Source organism: Balaenoptera physalus (genome assembly GCF_965194825.1).
Source record: "Balaenoptera physalus genome assembly, chromosome: 4".
Taxonomy (NCBI): Eukaryota; Metazoa; Chordata; class Mammalia; order Artiodactyla; family Balaenopteridae; genus Balaenoptera; species Balaenoptera physalus.
Window position 1 is genome coordinate 70712086 of NC_138891.1, and position 24471 is coordinate 70736556.

Below are 24471 nucleotides of genomic sequence, written 5' to 3' on the forward strand. Positions count from 1 at the left end.
TCCCTTTGGCCTCCACCTCAAAACTGTTCCATGAACAGGCTCCAGGGCTTCTAAAGTTCTCTGAACAAAGACACCGAGGACATTCTGTAGTGCTTTAGCTTCTTTCCAACAGTCTACCAAGAAGCAGAGTCCCCACAGGTGGGGAGGCCCTTTATCGATAAAAACTGCTTTAAAGCTGTATAAATAATCATTTTTATAAAGATGCAGAGGAAGAGTGTTTTTCTTGTATAAGGTTCTAGGGAAGGTCTCAAAGCCAAAAATCCCTTAAAGTACTCTTTTCATATTAGAACATTTTAAACCCCGCATTTGTTTATTTATTTATTTTTGGCTGTGTTGGGCCTTCGTTTCTGTGCGAGGGCTTTCCTCTAGCTGGGGCGATCGGCGGCCACTCTTCATCACGGTGCATGGACCTCTCACTATCGCGGCCTCTCTTGTTGCGGGGCACAGGCTCCAGACGCGCAGGCTCAGCAGTTGTGGCTCACAGGCCTAGTTGCTCCACGGCATGTGGGATCTTCCCAGACCAGGGCTCGAACCCGTGTGCCCTGCATTAGCAGGCAGATTCTCAACCACTGCGCCACCAGGGAAGCCCCCATATCACAACATTTTAAAAGCCCACACTATACTTAGTTTATCTGCAACATATTTAATAGGGCAAGAGTGTATTTACTACTTTTTTTTTTTTTAAGAAAGCACTCTTTTTTTTTTTTTTTAATTAATTAACTTATTTATGGCTGGGTTGGGTCTTCGCCTCTGTGCGAGGGCCCTCCCTAGCTGTGGCAAGCGGAGGCCACTCTTCATCGCGGTGCGCGGGCCTCTCACTATCGCGGCCTCTCCTGCCGCGGAGCACAGGCTCCAGACGCGCAGGCTCAGTAATTGTGGCTCACGGGCCCAGCTGCCCTGCGGCATGTGGGATCTTCCCAGACCAGGGCTCGAACCCGTGTCCCCTGCACTAGCAGGCAGACTCCCAACCACTGCACCACCAGGGAAGCCCCTTTTTTTTTTTTTAATAGAACAAACTGTCCTGAGAGAACAGTCAGTCTCTCCTTGAGAAAAACAGTCTTATTCTCAGGCATAAAAACAAATCTAGAAAACTAATATCTGGAATGGCTAATGGAAGAGCTGTGCCAATTAATCAAACACCCCAGGTTACACAAAGATCCCTCCACAGTAGACGTCTAATCCCAATTTTCAAAATATTGAAATACAATAAAATGTACTCCCAACAAGAAACCTGAGGTGGACTATAATACCATCTTCCTCTGGTGAGTCAGAAGATATCTTGGGATTTCTCCAATGCCTTAGGGCTATGATTACAAATATTAATCATTATGGCTCAGCCAGACATGGACATCTATTGGTGGAGGACTCCTGTTGATCAACTGCTGTGGCTCAGCAAATCCTGCCTCCGTTCAGCACTGAGGAATCAAAACGCTTGAGAATGGGATTACAGAGGCCACAGCCTAGGGTCTACCAACCTTTCGGCTCTCCTATCACATGCACAAGTAAATAGTTGGAGGAGGATTTCCCTGGTGGTGCAGTGGTTAAGAATCTGCCTGCCAATGCAGGGGACACGGGTTCGAGCCCTGGTCTGGGAAGATCCCACGTGCCGCGGAGCAACTAAGCCCATGTGCCACAACTACTGAGCCTGCGCTCTAGAGCCTGTGAGCCACAGCTACTGAGCCCATATGCCACAACTAGAGAAGCCCGTGAACGCCTAGAGCCCGTGCTCTGCAACAAGAGAAGCCACCGCAATGAGAAGCCCATGCACTGCAACAAAGAGTAGCCCCCGCTCACCGCAACTAGAGAAAGCCCGTGCGCAGCAACAAAGACCCAATGCAGCCAAAAATTAATTAATTAATTAAAAATATATATTGGGGGGGAATCACAAAACTCAGTGTTTCTTTAAATTTTGATAGTTTCTGGAAGTAGGCTAAGAGTGAGAGAAGACCCTGAAGAATAATAGCCTATATCATTGGGATAAATAACTTCTGCTCCTAACACTGCACCCATTACATGTTCTTTTCCTCTCAAAAGTTTTAGAAAAGGAGTTACCTTTAGAGTCCTCTATGTAAACCCTTAATATTTATTATTTTACAAATGGAGAGGCAAGCAGGGCACTTGACTTGATAAGAGTCACACAGTGGAGCAGAACCAGGCTCACAACCTAAGGGTCCTGGCATGGACTCCAAGATGATTTCTCATACTACCACCTCCCCATTATCTACAGTGAAGGGGAACAGGGAGAACCTCCAAGTTCATGAATTTTCATTATTTTTATTCATAATTTTTAAAACCCAGATGCTTTATTAAATAGAAAAATAAATCAAATTTAATGCAAAATCTGTGGTGTGACATTCAAGACCTTTCTATTATCTGGATCCAAACTACCTTTCAGGTCTTCTCCAAGCTTAATCCCTAGACAATACTTGCCATTATCCTAAGCAGACTTCAAGATTCTCCTTTTGTGTACCTTTACTTACATAGTCATTTTTGGGATATCTTCAACTCCTTACACCACTAACACAGATGTCTACGTATCTAAATCTTATATTTTCCTCAAGATTCAGCTAATATTCTTTCTCACTCCTACAGTCTTCCCTGATCCTTTCAGTCTGAAAATATTCTCTAATAGTAAGAGCAATGTTGCTATATATTTACGTCTCTTACATCACCTGTTACTTTCTATTTTGTATTATCTTTATGTACATATCTCATTCCTGTTCCCCATCCTTACTTAAAACTAGGCTCCTGATTCATCTTCGTATAGACTGACTTGAATATAGAAAACACTAATAAATGTTTGATGAATTAATATTTAGTATACCTGTTTTGCGTACATGACATTGACTACTTGCACTGTGATAACAAATAGTGAGGATAATAATATTGAGCTGACACTACTAAGAACTTACTATGTGCCAGGCACTATTATAAGGTTTCCAAATGTTTTAATTAATTTTATCTTCATAAAACTTTGTGACTTTAGTACTGTTATCTGTATTTTAAAGATGAGCAATCAGAGACACAGAGAGGTTCAAGTATGAATAAAATACAATCTCTGCCCTAGAGAAACATAAAGCTTATTAAAGGTGATAGAAACATAAATGATTTTAAAATACATGGTAAGGTATAAGATAGAGATTGTCATAGGTAGAGTGGGAGCACAAAAGTTGGGCAGTTAGCCAGCCTGTAGGTTTTAGGAATTAGAGGCTGGAAACCTTCAAGGTCTTCCCCATTTTTTTAAAAAAAGGGAAGGGTCTACTCACCCCACAAATGGGAGAGGATTTAAGGGCACAATTTCTTCATAAAAGTGTTAATAAGAAATCATTTCACCTGGTTATGATGAACTTGCTTGATGATGAATTTGGAAAAGGGAAAATAGTCTAGTAGCCTGGTAATTTGCTATTTCAACATGCCAAGAATTAGGTGGGCCTAGATCCCTTGTACTCGGGGTACCTCCTTTCACCATTAAAAACTGCCCTAGTTTGAACAATAAATCATACAGGCATAGTATTTATATTACAAAATTGAATGAGACTAGCACCACCAACACTGACATGCCAGCCTAATTCTGGTTAACCCATGTAACTGATTGGTTATGTGGGCATATTCAGAATCTCTAGCTTTTCTATTCTCTACTAGAATGTACAGAAACAATATATATTACTGGGATTAATTAACATCAGCTTATTAAATTATAATTAACAATTCAAAGAGCCTTGCTAATATGTCAGATCAATTACCAGTCCACAGAGATTTTTTTCCTCACATATTTACTATGCTCTTCTGGAAGTGCTGAATATAAACTAGGAGGAATATGTGACCTTTTCTTTTCATCCAATTATTTTCCTACTATTCATCTTTTATAATTGAAGATCTGCCTTAAAAATTTTTTTAAATTACAGTTGACCATTTAGAACTCATTTTGGTGATGATAATAAGATCAACTCATGACTACAAATGAATATTCACTGTAAGATGGAACAGCTGAAAGTCTCTATTGAGGGGATCACTCTAAACTGTCACCCAAGTGTGAGCTCCACAAGGACAAAAACCATGTCCATGTGTTCACTATTGTATCTCCAGCATCTAGAACAGTGTGTGGAACTTAGAAGGTTTTATTTAATATCTGATGAGTAAATGAGAGTTTGATGAAATAAAGCTTTATCCACAGCCACAAAGCCAGTTCATTTGGCAAATGGGAGCCATCAGTCAGCAATCCTAATGGCATAAACAGGATCATAAGTGACCTGCAAGAGCAGAAAGATGATCACAAGCAGTTAATGAATGTGCTCACTGTCTGCTCTTGGACAAAGACCATAAATAATAAGGCACAGATTCACGAATCTCTTAGGCAGGCTAAGAGTAGGGCCATGCCTTCACAAAGAGTCTAGGAGGCTGGAAGAAATTAGTTATACAGGAAGGAAGAATAAAGTAAATAACAAAAATTTCGAAGGACAAAGAGATGATGAGTCAATGTGAGAAAGCCACATATAAGAATGACAATGCTGTAGAGACTGGGAACTGTCCCTCAAAGAGCAAACATAACTTGCTTATCTACTATGTGTGGAAGTTTTCATTCTCTTCCTTGGGTGAAGGTAAAACGACAGTCTCCCTAAGAAGAAAATGGCAAGTGATAGGCCCTGAACCAAGATGGCGGAGTAGAAGGACATGCTCTCACTCCCTCTTGTGAGAACACCAGAATCACAACTAGCTGCTGGACAATCATCAACAGGAAGACACTGGAACTCACCAAAAAAAGATACCCAACATCCAAAGACAAAGGAGAAGCCACAATGCGAGATGGTAGGAAGGACGCAATCACAGTAAAATCAAATCCCATAACTGCTGGGTGGGTGACTCACAGACTGGAGAACACTTATACCACAGAAGTCCACCCACTGGAGTGAAGGTTCTGAGCCCCACGTCAGGCTTCCCAACCTGGGGGTCCAGCAGTAAGAGGAGGAATTCGTAGAGATTCAGACTTTGAAGGCTACAGGGATTTGATTGCAGGATTTCGACAGGACTAGGGGAAACAGAGACTCCACTCTTGGAGGGCACACACAAAGTAGTGTGCACGTTGGAATCCAGGGGAAGGAGCAGTGACCCCATAGGAGACTGAACCAGACCTACCTGCTAGTGTTGGAGAGTCTCCTGCAGAGGCGGAGGGTGGCTGTGGCTCACCATGGGGACAAGGACACTGGCAGCAGAAGTTCTGGGAAGTACTCCTTGGCATGAGCCCTCCCAGAGTCTGCCATTAGCCCCACCAAAGAGCCAGGGTAGGCTCCAATGTTGTGTTGCCTCAGGCCAAACAACCAACAGGAAGGGAACCCAGCCCCACCCATAAGCAGTCAAGCAGATTAAAGTTTTACTGAGCTCTGCCCACCAGAGCCACAGTCAGTTCTACCCACCACCAGTCCCTCCCATCAGGAAGCTAGCATAAGCCTCTTAGATAGCCTCATCGAACAGAGGGCAGACAGCAGAAGCAAGAAGAACTACAATCCTGCAGCCTGTGGAACAAAAACCATATCACAGAAAAATAGACAAGATGAAAAGGCAGAGGGCTATGTACCAGATGAAGGAACAAGATAAAACCCCAGAAAAACAACTAAATGAAATGGAGATAGGCAACCTTCCAGAAAAAGAATTGAGAATAATGATAGTGAAGATGATCCAGGACCTCGGAAAAAGAACGGAGGCAAAGATCGAGAAGATGCAAGAAATGTTTAACAAAGACCTAGAAGAATTAAAGAACAAACAAACAGAGATGAACAATACAATAACTGAAATGAAAACTACACTAGAAGGAATCAATAGCAGAATAACTGAGGCAGAAGAACGGATAAGTGACCTGGAAGACAGAATGGTGGAATTCACTGCTGCAGAACAGAATAAAGAAAAAAGAATGAAAAGAAATGAAGACAGCCTAAGAGACCTCTGGGACAACATTAAATGCAACAATATTCGCATTATAAGGGTCCCAGAAGGAGAAGAGAGAGAGAAAGGATCCGAGAAAATATTTGAAGAGATTATAGTCGAAAACTTCCCTAACATGGGAAAGGAATTGCCACCCAAGTCCAGGAAGCACAGCGAGTCCCATACAGGATAAACCCAAGGAGAAACACACCGAGACATGTAGTAATCAAATTGGCAAAAATTAAAGACAAAGAAAAATTATTGAAAGCAGCAAGGGGAAAATGATAAATAACATACAAGGGAACTCCCATAAGGTTAACAGCTGATTTCTCAGCAGAAACTCTACAAGCCAGAAGGGAGTGGCACGATGTACTTAAAGTGATGAAAAGGAAAAATCTACAACCAAGATTACTCTACCTGTCAAGGATCTCATTCAGATTCCATGGAGAAATCAAAAGCTTTACAGACAAGCAAAAGCTAAGAGAATTCAACACCACCAAACCAGCTCTACAACAAATGCTAAAGGAACTTCTCTGAATGCGAAACACAAGAGAAGAAAAGGACCTACAAAAACAAACCCAAAACAATTAAGAAAATGGTCATAGAAACATACATATCGATAATTACCTTAAAAGTGAATGGATTAAATGCTCCAACCAAAAGACACAGGCTTGCTAAATGGATACAAAAACAAGAACCATATATATGCTGTCTACAAGACACCCACTTCAGACCTAGGGACACATACAGACTGAAAGTGAGGGGATGGAAAAAGATATTCCATACAAATGGAAATCAAAAGAAAGCTGGAGTAGCTATACTCATATCAGATAAAATAGACTTTAAAATAAAGAATGTTACAAGAGGCAAGGAAGGACACTACGTAATGATCAAGGGATCAATCCAAGAAGAAGATATAACAATTATAAATATATATGTACCCAAAATAGGAGCACCTCAATACATAAAGCAACTACTAACAGCTATAAAAGAGGAAATCAACAGTAACACAATAATAGTGGGTGACTTTAACACCTCACCTACACCAATGGACAGATCATCCAAAATGAAAATAAATAAGGAAACAGAACCTTTAAATGACACAATAGACCAGATAGATTTAATTGATATCTATAGGACATTCCATCCCAAAACAGCAGATTACACTTTCTTCTCAAGTGTGCACGGAACATTCTCCAGGATAGATCACATCTTGGGTCACAAATCAGGCGATGGTAAATTTAAGAAAAGCGAAATCGTATCAAGTATCTTTTCAGACCACAACACTATGAGACTAGGTATCAACTCCAGGAAAAAATCTGTAAAAAATACAAATCATAGAGGCTAAACAATACACTACTTAATAACCAAGAGATCACTGAAGAAATCAAAGAGGAAATAAAAAATACCTAGAAACAAATGACAATGAAAACATGACGATCCAAAACCTATGGGATGCAGCAAAAGCAGTTCTAAGAGGGAAGTTTATGGCAATACAATCTTACCTCAAGAAACAAGAAACATCTCAAATTAACAACCTAACCTTACACCTAAAGCAATTAGAGAAAGAAGAACAAAAAAACCCCAAAGTTAGCAGATGGAAAAAAATCATAAAGATCAGATCAGATATAAATGTAAAAGAAATAAAGGAAACAATAGCAAAGATCAATAAAACTAAAAGCTGGTTCTTTGAGAAGATAAACAAAAACTGATAAACCATTAGCCAGACTCATCAAGAAAAAAAAGGAGAAGACTCAAATCAATAGAATAAGAAATGAAAAAGAAGTAACAACTGCCATGCTGAAATACAAAGGCTCATGAGAGATTACTACAAACAACTATATGCCAATAAAATGGACAACATGGAAGAAATGTACAAATTCTTAGAAAAGCACAACCTTCCAAGACTGAACCAGGAAGATATAGAAAATACGAACAGACCATCACAAGCACTGAAATTGAAACTGTGATAAAAAAATCTTCCCACAAACAAAAGCCCAGGGCCAGATGGCTTCACAGGTGAATTCTACCCAACATTTAGAGAAGAGCTAACACCTACCCTTCTCAAACTCTTCCAAAATATAGCAGAGGGAGGAAAACTCCCAAACACATTCCATGAGGCCACCATCACCCTGATACCAAAACCAAAGATGTCACACAAAAAGAAAACTAAAGGCCAATATCACTAATGAACACAGAGGCAAAAATCCTCAACAAAATACTAGCAAACAGAATCCAACATCACATTAAAAGGATCATACACCATGATCAAGTGGGATTTATCCCAGGAATGCAAGGATTCTTCAATATACGCAAATCAATCAATGTGATAAGCCATATTAACAAACTGAAGAATAAAAACCATATAATCATCTCACTAGATGCAGAAAAAGCTTTTGACAAAATTCAACACCCATTTATGACAAAAACTCTGCAGAAAGTAGCTACAGAGGGAACCTACCTCAACATAATAAAGGCCATATATGACAAACCCACAGCCAACATCGTTCTCAATGGTGAAAAACTGAAACCATTTCCTCTAAGATAAGGAACAAGACAACGTTGCCCACTCTCACCACTATTATTCAACATAGTTTTGGAAGTTTTAGCCACAGCAATCAGAGAAGAAAAAGGAATAAAAGGAATCCAAATTGGAAAAGAAGTAAAACGGTCACTGTTTTCAAATGACATGACAGTATACATAGAGAATGCTAAAGATGCTACCAGAAAACTACTAGAACTAATCAATGAATTTGGTAAAGTAGCAGGATACAAAATTAATGCACAGAATTCTCTTGCATTCCTCTACACTAGTGACAAAAAATCTGAAAGAGAAATTAAGGAAACACTCCCATTTACCACTGCAACAAAAAGAATAAAATACCTAGGAATAAACCTACCAAAGGAGACAGAAGACCTGTATGCAGAAAACTATAAGACACTGATGAAAGAAATTAAAGATGATACAAACAGATGGAGAGATATACCATGTTCTTGGACTGGAAGAATCAACATTGTGAAAATGACCATACCACCCAAAGAAATCTACAGATTCAATGCAATCTCTATCAAACTACCAATGGCATTTTTCACAAAATTAGAAGAAAAAATTTCGCAAATTGTATGGAAACACAAAAGACCCCGAATAGCCAAAGTTATCTTGAGAAAGAAAAATGGAGCTGGAGGAATCAGGTTCCCTGGCTTCAGACTATACTACAAAGCTACAGTAGTCAAGATAGTATGGTACTGGCACAAAAACAGAAATATAGATCAATGGAACAGGATAGAAAGCCCAGAGATAAACCCAGGCACATATGGTCACCTTATCTTTCATAAGCGAGGCAAGAATATACAATGGAGAAAAGACAGTCTCTTCAATAAGTGGTGCTGGGAAAACTGGACAGCTACATGTAAAAGAATGAAATTAGAACACTCCCTAACACCATACACAAAAATAAACTCAAAATGGATTAAAGACCTAAATGTAAGGCCAGACACTATCAAACTCTTAGAGGAAAACATAAGCAGAACACTCTATCACATAAATCACAGCAAGATCCTTTTTGACCCACCTCCTAGAGAAATGGAAATAAGAACAAAAATAAACAAATGGGACCTAATGAAACTTAAAAGCTTTTGCACAGCAAAGGAAACCATAAACAAGATGAAAAGACAACCCTCAGAATGGGAGAAAATATTTGCAAACGAAGCAACTGACAAAGGATTAATCTCCAAAATATACAGGCAGCTCATGCAGCTCAGTATCAAAAAAACAAACAACCCAATCAAAAATTGGGCACTAGACCTAAACAGACATTTCTCCAAAGATATAAAGTTTGCCAACAAACACATGAAAGGATGCTCAACATCACTAATCATTAGAGAAATACAAATCAAAACTACAATGAGGTATCACCTCACACCAGTCACAATGGCCATCATCAAAAAATCTACAAACAATTGGGGCTTCCCTGGTGGCGCAGTGGTTGGGAATCTGCCTGCCAATGCAGGGGACACGGGTTCGAGCCCTGGTCTGGGAGGATCCCACATGCCGCGGAGCAACTGGGCCCGTGAGCCACAATTACTGAGCCTGCGCGTCTGGAGCCTGTGCTCCACAACAAGAGAGGCTGCGATGGTGAGAGGCCCGCGCACCGCGATGAAGAGTGGTCCCCACTTGCCGCAGCTAGAGAAAGCCCTCGCACAGAAACGAAGACTCAACACAGTCATAAATAAATGAATAAATAAATAAAAGAACGTGAATTTCTAAAAAAAAAAAAATCTACAAACAATAAATGCTGGAGAGGCTGTGGAGAAAAGGGAACAGTCTTGCACTGTTGGTGGGAATGTAGATTGATACAGCCACTATGGAGAACAGTATGAAGGTTCCTCAAAAAACTAAGAAAAGAACTACCATACGACCCAGCAATCCCACTACTGGGCATATACCCCAAGAAAACCATAATTCAAAAAGATTCATGTACCACAATGTTCATTGCAGCTCTATTTACAATAGCCAGGATATGGAAGCAACTTAACTGTCCATCGACAGATGAATGGATAAAGAAGATGTGGCACATATATACAATGGAATATTACTCAGCCATAAAAAGAGACGAAATTAAGTTATTTGTAGTGAGGTGGATGGACCTAGAGTCTGTCATACAGAGTGAAGTAAGTCAGAAAGAGAAAAACAAATACTGTATGCTAACACATATATATGGAATCTTAAAAAAAAAAAAAAAAGGTCATGAAGAACCTAGGGGCAAGACGGGAATAAAGACGCAGACCTACTAGAGAATGGACTTGAGGACACGGGGAGGGGGAAGGGTAAGCTGGGACAAAGTGAGAGAGTGGTAGTGTACATATGGACATATATACACTACCAAATGTAAAACAGATAGCTAGTGGGAAACAGCTGAATAGCACAGGGAGATCAGCTCAGTGCTTTGTGACCACCTAGAGGGGTGGGATAAGGGGAGAGGGAGGGAGGTGCAAGAAGGAGGAGATATGGGGATATATGTATACATATAGTTGATTCACTTTGTTATACAGCAGAAACTAACAACATTGTAAAGCAATTATACTCTACTAAAGATGTTAAAAAAAAACAACCATATATCAATAAAAAAGAAAAAATACAAGTATCTTTAAACACGTACGAAATCAGAGAAACTATTTGCTGCCAATTAAATTAGAAAAAAACTGTAAACACTACTATGCAGTGCTGCCCAAACCTGAGCTGAAGTAAGCATTACTACATACTGTTGAGGTTATAAATTAATAGAACCTTTCTGGAGAACAATTTGGAAATATGTATCGAGAACTCTAAAACATGTTCACACCCAGTAATTTCAATAATTTCAATTGTAAGAAATAATTTGAAATGTGGAAAAATCCTTGTACGAACATCTCTCAAAGTTTGCTCTGATTAAGAAACAACAACCTGGAGATTATCATACTAAGTGAAGTAAGTCAGACAGAGAAAGACAAATATCATATGATATTGCCTATATGTGGAATCTAAAAAAAAAAAATACAAATCAACTTTTTTACAAAACAGAAAGACTCTCAGAGAACGAACTTATGGCTACCAGCGGGAACGGGTGGTGGGGAGGGATAGATTGGGAGTCTGGGACTGACATGTACACACTGCTATATTTAAAACAGATCACCAGGACTTCCCAGGTGGTCCAGTGGTTAAGACTCAGCGCTTCAACTGCAGAGGGTGCAGGTTCGATCCCTGGTGGGGGAAGTTCCACAGGCCACATGATGTGGCCAAAAAAAAAAAAAAAAAATGGATAACCAACAAGGACCTACTGTATAGCACAGGGAACTCTGTTCAATATTCTGTAATAACCTAAATGGGAAAAGAATTTGAAAAAGAATAGATACATGTATAACTGAATCACTTCGCTGTACACCTGACACTAACACAACATTGTTAATCAACTAGACTCCAATATAAAATAAAAATTAAAAAAAAAAAGAATCCTCCCTGAATACAAAAAGCCACTTTACCTTTCTAATAATGGATGTGGTGTTTCTCAATTTGACATATGTATGCTCAAGAAGCACATTTTAAAACATGATGTATTCTTGCAGAATACATTAATGTGCATTTGTAAACACTATTTCCACATTGATGCACATGCCAAATCATTTGCTATTATTACATCCAGCATTATTTGCTCTGGATAATAGTGCCAAAAGATTAATGTCTTTTAAGTACAGAAAGCAGACATTTTTGGGCAGCACAGATGGAGATGGGAGAATCGCTAATGGAATGGTGCCTTGTTACACTTTAGTTTTGTTTTTTAATTATTTTAAAGAATGGAGATCACGTAACAGGTGTCACCCAGGCTTCTAAACAGAGGACCACGGGAGTCTGAATGCAATCAAGCTGAAAGGAAATGAAAAAGAACAGGAAATGGAGGAATTCCCTGGTGGTCCAGTCATTAGGACTGTGTGCTTTCACTGCCAAGGGCCCAGGTTCAATCCCTTGTCAGGGAACTAAGATTTCACAAGCCAGGCAGTGCAGCCAAAAGAACAAAAAAAAAAAATGGAATAGTTCATCCATCTTATTGATATACTGAAAATCAGAATTCAGAAGAGAAATCAACATAAAAAATCTAAGTTTATGAAATTAACTTAAGCATCTTTCTTTGTGGGTTATATATCTAATAAGATTAAAACATCACCAGTTTATCACCAGTAAAATCAAGAGAAGAGAATGACTTGTTCTTGTATAGCATCAGAGGATTTTTCAAAAGGACAGTGTGATAATGTACGAAATCAAACAACTTTCTCAAGCCCCTAAAACCCAAGATAAGGTACTTGACTAGCTTATATTTATATTCATGTATATTGTGAATTCCATACGTTGAATTTTAACATCTTAATTTTTGTCTGACATCATTCTGGGTGCTTTGTATCCACTATCTTATTAAATCCCCATAAAAACACTGATAAGAAACTGAGACTCCAAGAAGGTATATTATTTGCCCAAAATACACAGAAAGTGAGCTGTAGAGTTAGAAATCCAACCAGTCACTTCCAGAATTTAAATCTTTGGGCTTTGCACATGACTCAAAGACATATACTTGGTAGATAAGACATCTTCCACCACTAGTATTTGGATGAACTAGTGCTATAGGAGCCCAAGAAAGACAGTGCATTTCTTTACCAGTCTGAGAAGGGGCAAGGAACCTTGAAAGATGAAAACGCCTTTCCAGTGAAGAAGCGAAAGCCATTTCTAACAGAAGTTTCAGCATTAAACTCTTAAGTGGAGAGGGAGTGTAGGGTGGATTTGAGGTGAAGCAAATAGTCTGATGCTCCTGGAGTGGTGAGGGGATAAAGAGGAAAAAGGTGCTGAACTGAGAAAAAGACCTTAACACTCCCAGGATTCTCATTAGGGAAACGGCCATTACCATATCTGAGGGGCCAATTTTAGTTCCTGCTCTAACGGCTTTGGCCATTTCAGGTAGTTGTTACAGTGTTGGATCAGTGGAGTTGCCTGCATGGAAGTGCCTTCCTGGGTACTTATCTACCTCTACTAAAGCCTTGGGCATGCTCTCCCTTGACTGTTTTCAAGTTTATTTGTCCTAGCAAATTAGCTCTTTGATTGCAAAGACTGAATCTCGCACATGAGTCTTCCTCCAGACCTACCCTTTCCTGCACGGCTCCTTTGAGGGTCCCGCCTTGAGTTTCCAAGTTGTTGAGACTGCATGAAAGAAATCTGGGCCACATGCAAATTTAGATCTTCTTCCTTTGCCCTCACCCCCTCAGCAATTTGATCTGGGATTCTCTCTCTCTTTGACCACCAGCTTTGCAGCTGAATTGCATTTACCTTACCTCCCTAATCAGCATGATACTTTCAGCTGTGTTTTCCCTCTCTTCCTTAACTCTGAGTTCTAGAACAACCTTGAGGACAGCAGCCCTTCCACAGCTACATCTCCCAGGGCGTCTGCTCCCACATAAGTCCCACTGGCTCACCTCTCCCATCTGCCCTTCCCCGGGCCAGGGGATGAAGAGGACACTTGGCACAGGGCCTGAAAAGGGACAGCACAATTTATCAGCCACTTACTCCAAGTCCTATGAGCTTTGTATATATTATTTCCAATGCTTACAATTCTTCAAGTTTGTGAATGATTTTTCCTACGGCTCACAAGGCGATAAGTCACTAAAGCTGGCTAGAGCGGCTAGACCTCACAGGTGGTTGAAATCAGTAATCACTGGTGAACTGGATTTCAGCACTTCTCTCCCACTGCAACTTCTAACTTTAACCTTTTCCTGTTTAGTGTTTAATATGTTACTGCTACAATAAACATGAGAAATTGTTCTAATTTGAATGCTCATAAAATTATGCCGAGAAGTGAAAAATACCCTGAATAGACATGCTCAGAACTAAAGCAGGATAAATACTACTGAGTAGTTGAACTCTTATTATTCTCCAGAATATGCTAATATTTGTACTAGTTTATCAAAGCACTCTGGTGAATATTTAAATGAACTTGTTTACATTCGTGAAATGGTGTGACATGTATATGAAATGACTATTTGGTACAAAGCTAGGCACTCTGCAATACTAATTTTGCCAATCTTTAAAATCTACAGATATACTTAACTTCTATTTTCAATTCTGCCAACAAAAGGTAGTTATTATTAGCAGATTTTTCTTTTATTATTATATACTATTACTATTATTATTTATTCTCAGCTTAGCCTAAAAGAGCCTTCACCACTACACTTCCAGCTCATGTTCCACCTCTCCCCATGCTTATCCTTCTCTCCAACCATGTGCCTCCTGCTGTTCCCCCCAAGTGCATTATACTGTGTCCTGCTTCTGTGCATTCATCTGTGCTGCCCTCCCTGCCTGTGAACACTCCAGGCTCCCTTTTCTTTCTAGCTCACTCAAAATTCAGCAGAAGCGACAGCCCCTCCAGGAAGCTTCCTCATATCCTCCAGTGTAATTCAATGCTCCTCACCCTGGGCTCTCATAGGACCCCATACATTCCTCCTCCATGCCTTAAACTGCATGGTGACCTTAGGTCTCCCCTTTCAGAGTTTAAGCTTTAAGAGGGAAAACACCACAGAATCATACATACAATATCTAGCACAGTGCATCACATTTAACAGACACCAATAAATATTAGTTGAAGGCAGGAAAGGCGATTTTCCTGAAGGAAAAAAAATCAAGGCCCACAGCAGGTATGTGATTTGCCCAACATCACAGAGCTGGTAAGTGGCAGAGTCCCCGTAGAATTCACTCCACCTGCATCCTGGGGCCAGGTCCAATCCACTATTCTACACCGCTCTATCACTAGTTTGGGCCTCTGGGTACTTCAGAAAGAGTGAAGCTATAGAAACACACTCATATGTATTCATTTGATAAACGTAAGGAATTTGAAACAGAAATACTTAAAGAGAATACATTAGTTTGACAAAAACCAGAAAACCAGATAAATATACCGATTGCTAAATCACTGACAACACTGCAATCTATTGTAATCTTAACAATTAAGAACAAGAAGAAACTACTTCCAAAAATCTATATCTATATATTTACCTATATTTAAACCAAGGAGAAAGGTGATGCTGTAATTCAAATGAATACAGTCAAAATGAAGGTAGGAGAAGTTTCTTTTTTTTGTCTCATCCAAGCCAAAATATTATTTATCAAAATAAAACTAATGACCTATTATGGTTATTGAATTTCTAGAGCCATTTTGCCAAAAGCAAGCAAAGTATCTGTGGTATTCACACCAAATCCCAACCAAAGTAGTGGTCAGAAAAGCCATTGTGATAGATCTTTATGAGCCCTCATTTATCAGAAATTTCAATATCATTTATTATTTGAGAAGAAGCCAGATTTCCAGTTGCGCAGAGCAATCTATAGCACACAAGAGGCTGGGTGAATCGTAAAATAGTAACTACAGACCAAAGATTTAGGTTGTACATGGGCAATCATTGAATTCTTCCAAATTGCACTTCCACAGTATTGTGCATCCAGTTAGGCAGAAGTTAAGCTTGCTGTCAAGGTGACCCAAAGGAACCTTCTCCCACAGCACTTGCCTATTGTACCCTTCACTCTGTCCTAATAGGACCACTCTAGGTACCCAGGAACGGCTTCTGATTCCCCTGTCTCTAGGACATTGTTCACCTCTGGAATGCACCCTTCCTATTCAATTTTTTAACAACTTTATTGAGGTATAATTGATATACAAAAAAAAGAAAGTCACATATTTAATGTATATTATTTGATGAGTTTGGACCTATGCATACACCCTTGAAAGCATCACCACAATCAAGGTAATAAACATATCCATTACCGCCAAAAGTTTCTTTGTTCCCTTGATTTTTTTTTTTTGGCTGTGCCACACAGCTTACAGAATCTTAGTTCCCGACCAGGAATCAAACCCAGGCCCCCTGCAGTTGAATCATGGACTCCTAACCACTGGACCACCAGGGAATTCCCTGTGTCCCTTTATTTTCATTGTTGGTGGTGGTGGTTGTTTTGTCTTTGTGTGTGTGCACATACACATGGAAAGAACACTTAACATGAGATCTACCTTCTTAACAAATGTTTAGCCGCAGAACATAACATTGTTACTATACTACACCTTATATACTATAGACACTATGTTGTACAGTAGATCTCTAGAAGTTATTCATCTTTCATAACTGAAACTTTATATCAAATTGAACAATCTTTCTTTGCCCAAATTCTTCTCAGTTACCTACAAAACTATCCCAAATACCATGTTCTACAAATAAAACAAAACAGAAAAACTTCCCTGGTCCACCAAATTCTTTTTACTCTTTGAAGAGTTATGATCCAGGTAAACAAATTCTGTCAAGAGCTATTTGTTGAATAAGTGGCCCCTTCTGATTATTTCTGTATGTTCTTAATCACCCCATAGTGAGCTTTCAGAAGGAGGTCTTGTCATCTCTGTGTCTTTCTCTAGGTCCGTAATCCCTCAGCAACTGTGTCAATTCACGGTTAACAATCATACCATTGAAAATGGTACAGATGATCTGTTAGTTCCCTCTTCTGGCTAAAGCTGTGGAAGCTCACTCAGAACCCTTGGTAGGAAGTGTCTCTGAGAGCCTACAAGGCTGAAAATGAGAAACATGCCTCATGCTCCTTTGTAGCACCTTGGGCTGGAAGACCACATCTTGCTGACTCCTTGCTCTCTGAGTCACCCACACATGAAAAGGGAGCTTTTATCCCAGCATCTTAAAAACCCTCCACTTGGAAGAAAGAGCCTGTTCTCTCTGGAGGATAAAAGTGAAATTGCAACGGTGTGCAATGTGCCTCAGCCAGGTGCGGGACTCTGCAGGAGTCAGCTCTGGGACAGACTCACAACTCTCTCCATCAATAAGCTACTTTGAACCTTTTCTCTACAAAGTGTCTGAAACTGAGCTGACCAAAGCAATTCAGAATCCTAACCCCTGTGACTTGGGTCACACAATGTGCCTTTCAGCCACTGACATCATTTCTTATTATGGGCAAATAAGGCAAAGGCACAGTTTGCTGTAGATGAATACATATGACTCCAACCAAAGGTGCCCAGCTTCAGTTCCTGAAACGATTATTCTTAGCACAGTGTTGGCCACTACCTCCCCTAAACTCTTGAGCTGCATCCTGTCTGTGCGTGTGGCTTGTAGAAGTCCCCTCTCCTCTATGGATCTGCAGTTTCCCCTAATGTAACAGGACATTAACGATATCAGCAACACACCCACCATCAAAAATACTTCCTGACACATAAAGTAAACATTCGTTGAGTGAATGACTGAATGGAAATTGATTGCGGAACGATGGATCCAGCTTTTAACAGCTCTTGAGCTCAGAGGAAAGGCACTCTGTAAATAAGGACCCAGGGCTGTTAGCATTAGTTGGCTGTTGTTCAACCCCATATTGGGTATGATATAAACTTCTAAATACAGTCTGCACACTCAGAGGCCCAAAGGAGCTCTAGAGACTGCATTTACATTCCATGGAAATGACTTCTAAAATAATAATAATGATAACAATAACCCCTTTTATGTGGAGTTCTTTACAGTTTGCAAAGCACTTTCACATGATTATCACATTAACCCCTCCCAACAACCCTGTAGAACAGATCTCATCATTGTCAGGTTGAAGAAATTGGGCTCAGAAGGGAGACATGATTTGTCACACCCGCTAGTAAGAAACAAAACAGGATCTCAACATTAACTTTCCCCAGGCAGTACTTCCTCTACCACATGGAACCTACCTTTGAATGGATTTCTTTTTAAAGAAACAAGAATAATTCAGCCAAAGCAGGTTAGTTTTTGACTGGACAAGTCTCAACAATAACACTGTAAAAAGTGTCCTACTCATAAAATGGATTCTTGTTAACCTTGCTTCAGAACACATATTATGTTGCTTTTAAATCATAAGAGAATTAGGGTTAGAAGAGACCTCAGATCTCATGTATCCATTCAGGTATTTATTAAGTTCCTATGTCACTATGAAGTAAATACACAGCGCTGGGGAGGGGACAGGACACAGTGACGTTTGTCATCAAGGATCCCAGGTGAGCAACAGCACAGGATATGAAACAAACAAGGTGGAAATTGACAAGCAGCACCTGCAAGCCAAACAAGTGACTGGTAGGTTAGGAAGGAGTGCCAGCTTCCAGTTAGAACATTCAGGGAAAGCTTCATGGCATTAAAAACAGGGAGAATTACAACAGTGAGAACAAATCAAGGAGAGAGTGGCTTAGAGAAGCAAAAGAAGAGTCGGGTTGCCTCGTGGGCAAGGGAGAGAAGTTGGGATTTCTGGAGTAGAGTACAGGTGGCCACCATACCCACAGGTTCCACATCCAACCAATGACAGAACTAAAAGATTTTAAAATTCCAGAAAGTTCCATAAGCAAAATTCGAATTTGCCACACTGGCAACTATTTACATAGTATTTACATTGTATTAGGTATTACAAGTAACCCAGGGATGACTGAAAGTATACAGGAGGATGTTCACAGGTTATATGCAAATATTGCACCATTTTATATACGGGACTTGAGCATAAGCAGATTTTGGTATCGCAGGGGGTCCTGGAACCAATCCCCTGAATATACCAAAGAATATCTGTATACAGAGAAGTGGTGTTATAGAAGGGTGGAGCCAGATGGCAGAGGGCCTTGAATGCCAGATTCATTTACAGATGAAAAAACCAAGGCCCAGAGAGATCTGACTGTCCTCTTTTTGTCCTTTTCTCTCATACATTTCTGAAACTGCATCTGCCAATACCTTCTCAACTAACAAGGAAAACCAATGTCTTGACTAATAAAAGCTAAAACACTTCGTGGTTATTTTCTCCCCAAACACCCGAAAGACAAATATCATATGACAAGAAATAAAAGGAATCCAAATCGGAAAAGAAGAAGTAAAGCTGTCACTATTTGCAGATGACATGATACTATACATAGAGAATCCTAAAGATGCTACCAGAAAACTCCTAGAGCTAATCAATGAATTTGGTAAAGTAGCAGGATACAAAATTAATGCACAGAAATCTCTTGCATTTCTATACACTAATGACGAAAAATCTGAAAGTGAAATTAAGAAAACACTCCCATTTACCATTGCAACAAAAAGAATAAAATATCTAGGAATAAACCTACCTAAGGAGACAAAAGACCTGTATGCAGAAAATTATAAGACACTGATGAAAGAAATTAAAGATGATACAAATAGATGGAGAGATATACCATGTTCCTGGATTGGAAGAATCAACATTGTGAAAATGACTCTACTACCCAAAGCAATCTACAGATTCAATGCAATCCCTATCAAACTACCACGGGCATTTTTCACAGAACTAGAACAAAAAATTTCACAATTTGTATGGAAACACAAAAGACCCCGAATAGCCAAAGCAATCTTGAGAACGAAAAATGGAGTTGGGGGAATCAGGCTCCCTGACTTCAGACTATATTACAAAGCTTCAGTAATCAAGACAGTTTGGTACTGGCACAAAAACAGAAATATAGATCAATGGAACAGGATAGAAAGCCCAGAGATAAACCCACACACATATGGGCACCTTATTTTTGATAAAGGAGGCAAGCATATACAGTGGAGAAAAGACAGCCTCTTCAATAAGTGGTGCTGGGAAAATTGGACAGGTACATGTACAAGTATGAAAATAGAACACTCCCTGACACCATGCACAAAAATAAACTCAAAATGGATTAAAGACCTAAGTGTAAGGGCAGACACTATCAAACTCTTAGAGGAAAACATAGGCAGAACACTCTATGACATACATCACAGCAAGATTCTTTTTGACCCAGCTCCCAGAGAAATGGAAATAAGAACACAAATAAACAAATGGGACCTAATGAAACTTAAAAGCTTTGGCACAGCAAAGGAAACCATAAACAAGACCAAAAGACAACCATCAGAATGGGAGAAAATATTTGCAAATGAAGCAACTGACAAAGGATTAATCTCCAAGATTTACAAGCAGCTCATGCAGCTCAATAACAAAAAAACGAACAACCCAATCCAAAAATGGGCCGAAGACCTAAATAAACATTTCTCCAAAGAAGATATACAGATGGCCTACAGACACATGAAAGAATGCTCAACATCATTAATCATTAGAGAAATGCAAATCAAAACTACAATGAGATATCATCTCACACCGGTCAGAATGGCCATCATCAAAAAATCTAGAAACAATAAATGCTGGAGAGGGTGTGGAGGAAAGGGAACACTCTTGCACTGTTGGTGGGAATGTAAATTGATACAGCCACTATGGAGAACAGTATGGAGGTTCCTTAAAAAACTACAAATAGAACTACCATACGACCCAGCAATCCCACTACTGGGCATATACCCTGAGAAAACCATAGGTCAAAAAGAGTCATGTACCAAAATGTTCATTGCAGCTCTATTTACAATAGCCAGGACATGGAAGCAATCTAAATGTCCATCGACAGATGAATGGATAAAGAAGATGTGGCACATATATACAATGGAATATTACTCAGCCATAAAAAGAAATGAAATGGAGGTATTTGTAATGAGGTGGATGGAGTTAGAGTCTGTCATACAGAGTGAAGTAAGTCAGAAAGAGAAAAACAAATACAGTATGCTAACACATATATACGGAATCTAAGGGGAAAAAAAAAAAAAAGGTCATGAAGAACCTAGTGGCAAGACGGGAATAAAGACACAGACCTACTAGAGAATGGACTTGAGGATATGGGGAGGGGGTGGGGTGAGATGTGACAGGGTAAGAGAGTGTCATGGACATATATACACTACCAAATGTAAAATAGATAACTAGTGGGAAGCAGCCGCATAGCACAGGGAGATCAGCTCGGTGCTTTGTGACCACCTAGAGGGATGGGATGGGGAGGGTGGGAGGGAGGGAGATGCAAGAGGGAAGAGAAATGGGAACATATGGTATATGTATAACTGATTCACTTTGTTATAAAGCAGAAGCTAACACACCATTGTAAGGCAATTATACCTCAATAAAGATGTTAAAAAAAAAAAATATATCATATGACATTGCTTATATGTGGAATATAAAATAAGGGTACAAATAAACTTATCTACAAAACAGAAATAGAGTTACAGATGTAGAAAACAAACTTATGGTTACCAGGAGGTAGGGGGGGGGATAAATTGGGAGATACTTATACACACTACTATATATAAAATAGATAACTAATAAGGACCTACTGTATAGCACAGGGAACTCTACTCAATACTCTGTAATGACCTATATGGGAACAGAATCTAAAAAAGAGTGGATATATATATGTGTATAATGGACTGACTTTGCTGTACAGCAGAAACTAACACAACATTGTAAATTAACTATACTCCAATAAAAATTTTAAAAAAAGAAAGGTAGAAAATACTATTCAATGTAGGCCCACACATTAGACTTTAGAAAATTTTTGGACATGAGGCAAGTCACAAGTGTGTTTTCTCCGGGAACCCTCCAGCTATCTGCACTTGACCATGGTGCCTCATCCCATGCTGAGCTTTCTCGCCTCCTTCTGCTTCTCCCAGTGTGCTTGGGTTAAGCACTTCATTGGCCCTGTCACACTCGCTGCTTCACATCTCCTGTAACAACCCAAGCCCCTGCTCCAAGCCTGGCGCCAGCAACTCTTGCAGTCCAAAACAAGGTATAAGTAATTTGTCTGCCTACAACTGGCCATACGTAATGCTCCTTTCTTGTGAACACACAAGTGTGCGTGCACTTTCATGATGCTGTTGAGCAAGGCAACTCTGAAACCAGCGAAGGAGTGAGGCAGAGTTGAAAGGACACAGGCTAGGCAGTTAGGTAGTCAGAAGACCTGGTCTGGTCCTTTCTTTACAGACACTAGTTTGCTGTTACCTTGGTCAAGTAACTTCCCTTCTCTCTGAATTTCTTTAGAAGAGAATAATAATATCTAGTTGCCCAGCATATAACAGGTTTGTCTTAAGTATCCAATGGTTTAATGGATATGAAAGTTGTCTATAAGCTATAAATTGCTAAACAAACTGGGGTCCTGTTATAATTATCATTGCTCATCTTGTTATTTACAGGTTCAGTATTAACCATAAAAGAGACCTCAAAGATCATCAGTTCCAAGCCTCTTGTTTTCTAGATGAGGAAACAAGTCTAGAGAAAGGGGAAGTGACATGCTCAAGGTCACACTGGAAATATCAAGGATGAAACTAAAGTCATGACTCCCAACCCCCAACCCAGAGGTCACTGTACTAGAACCAATGGCTGTGCTATCAAGTAACCTTCCAAACAAGGCCTGTGTGGAACTTAAAATATCACTTGAAAAGACTTTATGTGTTGATTCAGAACATGGTAAGGGAAGCTATTCACACCATCTACACTTAAATTTAAAAGGGAGGCACAGAGATCAACTGATTGGCAAAGTTCCAACAAGAAGAGATGAATAAGAAGGAAACAGCAGAAAGTCAGCTTCTCCCTGCAGGTCAACCTGCCAGATGAGACAGCATCACCAAAATTCCTGAAACGACTACATTCTTTTGCTGCTTCAAATCACCATGGCTCTCCTCCCCAGAAGCCTGCACAATACAGATGCATGTGTTTTGACCTAAACATTTCATTTGAAGAATCCCATGACCCCACTCACAGTAACTGGAGTCAAGGAGATGTAGGACTGCCAATTCTACACAACTTAGTCACCTTCTCACCCATGCCTGTTCTGATGACGCTGGCAAAAGCTCATTTCCTGAGAGCTCTGGGCAAACAATCATCTTTGCTTAAGCTTGCTTCTCCCTCCCCCCTCCCCCCACGATATCCCATGTAATTTCAGCCCTTGGAACAGAAGATTCACTTTAGTACAAACTCTAATTTCCCTATCCAAAACCTTTGGGGCCACATGTGTTTCAAGAATTCATATTTATTTGGATTTTAGAAAGACAGTTCAGTACTTTTCTTTATATACTACAAATATCCCAGCAGGGATCCCATAATCAAATGCTTTACTATTTCTTTGACAAAATATTTGAATGTTCTCAATAAGTGGGCAAAGGAAGGACTATAAACAGCCTTCCATCATGACAGGCCAGGGTCTGCCACAAAGTGAGTTTGCTGCACATTTACAGAAAAGCAATCAGATGTCAGAGCTTTCTGGATTTTGGAATTGCAGATAAGGGATGTGGATCTGCACAATTTCTCAGTTTGTACAACTACTCAGTTCAAGTCAACCAACATTGATGTTTCTGTCTGTCTCTCTAAGAGAGTCAGTGTTAGTGGTCTTGTACTGGGTTGATTTTTCCTGTGGACCTTTTCTCTCTTCATAAGGAAACACCACAGAAAATAAAATAGACATAAGGTAAGGTGTCATTATTTTGCCTCCTCTTTCCTTTCAAAAGCAGCATCTTTGTTGGTGGCAGTGAGAGCAAGTACCTGCCTTCATCTAAATTATCAGTGCGGCCATGGGATAAACAGAAAGACAGAGGCTGAGGGCTAGTCTGAAGATGATTCCGCTATAGACTAAATTACGTCCCTCCAAAATTTGTATGTTGAAGCCCTAACCCCCAATGCAACTGTATGGAGATAAGGTCGATCAGGAGGTAATTAGGTGAGATGAGGTTATAAGGGGTAGGGCCCTAATCCAATGGGATTAATGTCCTTGTTAGAACAGACACCAGAGCTCTCTCACTTGTGCTCACCTCTCTCCACCCTGCCCCCACCCCATCCCCAGCCATGTTAGGACACAGCAGGAAGGTGGCTGCCTGCCTAGCAGCCAGGAAGAAAGTCCTCACCAGGAACTGGATTCACTAGAACCTTGATCTTGGACTTCCCAGCCTCTAGAACTGTGAGGAATAAATTTCTGTTGTTTAAGCCACCCAGACTGTGGTATTTTGCTATGGCAGCCTAGATTAACTAATACAATCATTGTTATAATTCTGCTTCTCATACTGACTATCTTCTCATGCCTTATACACAGTCATGAGTTTTACTCATAGTAAGTTTGTTTGGGGTACATAGTACAAGGCTTTACTATCTGTAGGGCATTTATTGAACACTGAACTCGG